Raw genomic sequence first — 2073 nt, 5'->3', positions numbered from 1 at the left:
AGCATCAGGAATCAGGCTGAGTGGTGGTTTTTGAGTCAGCAGGTGCCTAGAGCACCATCTGATGACCCAAAGATTTGGCAGTAACCTGCATTAGGGCTTCCCAAGCTTTCCCACAGTGGGAACCACCTCCAGCATTCCCCTCAGCCCTGAGGCACTGCCAGCTCACCCAGGCAGGGCCATCACCCTGTCCTTGGGTGAGAGCCACAGCCCAAAGCCACGGCCCAAAGCAGGTGTGAAGGGCTGCAGGTGCAGGTGATGGGAAGGGCAGGCCTTCATCCCAGCACAGCCAGGCATGGGGAGCTCAGAGCCACGGGGGAAGGGCTCTGCAAAGCCATCCCTCCTGAGCAGCTCGAGGAAATTCATATTTCATGTTCTGCTCCTTCTCTGCCCACGGAGTTCTTTCTCGTGGTGGTGCGTAGGTGTATGTGAGGGATTTATCCTTTCCCCACTGAATCACTGCAGCACAACATCTTTTCAACCCTTCTGTACAGCACAAAAGAGCCTCATGGCATTTCTCCTCATTTTCCTGCTTAAGGAGACAGCCAGCAAGCTCCACAGTGCAACCCAGTTGAACCCAGCTCGAGGCTGGGAACAGCACGAGCCCTGTTAGCTCCGGCTTGGGGACATGTCTGGGGGGCAGACACCCCTCCTTCTGCCAGCTGGCACCCCAAAAACACATCCTGATGCCAGCCTGGAATGGTGCTGCTTGTTCAGCTGGAAAATGGCTCCAGGCTGGAGGGAAGGAGCAGGGCAGGGTGCACCGAGCATTAGATCCAGGAGCTGCCAAATCCCAGTTGCTGCAGTGACAAGACTTTGTGCTTCAACTAGGGACGTGCTTCCATCAGGTCAGGTATGGGTGTTGTGCATGAGTTCTCTGTATTTATAAAGGAAAATGGGGAGGGAATGAGTTCTGCAGCCATAGGCAGTGAGCAGAGGCTCAGACAAAGCTCCTCCTGGCTGACCCTCATATCAGCTGCTTATTTAGAGAAAGACACAGGAGCTTTGGCAGGTAGCCTGCAACAAAATCTAAATTTTGGCTGTATGAGAAACCTCCTGAAGCTTCAAGTGAACATTAACGACCCTTGTGTAAGCTGTCCCATCCAGCCAAGGATGTCACAGCCTGGTGAGACGCTGGCTGGGGCAGGACCAGTGCAAACCTGTGGGCTCCAGCAGCACTGTGCTCCTCCTGAATTTGGGCAGGCACTGCTCAGCCTGTGCCAAGTCAGAAAAAATGGGTATCTAAAGGTTTTCCAGTAACACCAGACCAACAGTGTTGTCCCTGCTCCTTGTACCTTTAACACAACAGCGTGGAGCTGCTCCCTTCTCCTTTCCCCAAACAGGGCAAGAGTGCACTGTAGTGCAAGGTAAAAAGCAGCAAACACTGAGCCACTGGTTCAGAATTCCCAGGTTTACTCTCCTCTGGCCTGGGAGAAGGCAGGGGGATTTCACCTACTCTGACCCCTTTCTGCTTTAAAGAGGCTTTCTGCTTCCATTCCTAACTTCCATGCCATCTCAGCAAACTCGATGTTTTGAAGGTTTATGGAGGGGTTCTACCCCCTGGCCCCCGACTTCTCCTTGATGTTTTTGCTCCCTTTTCTGCTTTTCCCTTTTTACACCCCATCTCCCACCAAGTTGTGCACCCTAACCTTGCAGCAGGGATGTGGGCTGCTGCTTAGAAAGCAAATTGGAATAGGATGGATCGCCAAAGGCTCCCCTATTCCCAAGGAGCACTCACACACGCCTGGCAGCTCTGTGCTGTTTGCAGCCCTGTGTAAATTTGAGCACATGCAAAAGCAGGAGCACAGGAGATGGGAACTCAGAACCTCAGGGCTACAGACCCTGCCCAGGTTTTAGTTCCTCCCTCCTGCCTGGGCCCACTGAGCCCTGCAGGCTGTGCACATAATGAGGCCACCCTGAGATGAGGATTCAACCACAAGAACAGGAAAAGGTTTCCTCCACTGAGAGCTGCAGTTTGAGGTACTCCCTCCTCCCCTATCCCCCCCCAAATTAACATCTTCTTTTAGAAAACACAATTTAAAAAAACCAAGAAGGACAAACCCTGGGGAAACTAAA

The sequence above is a fragment of the Oenanthe melanoleuca genome, chromosome 7, assembly GCF_029582105.1.
Source record: "Oenanthe melanoleuca isolate GR-GAL-2019-014 chromosome 7, OMel1.0, whole genome shotgun sequence".
NCBI lineage: Eukaryota > Metazoa > Chordata > Aves > Passeriformes > Muscicapidae > Oenanthe > Oenanthe melanoleuca.
Note: the sequence above shows the minus strand (reverse complement) of the source record.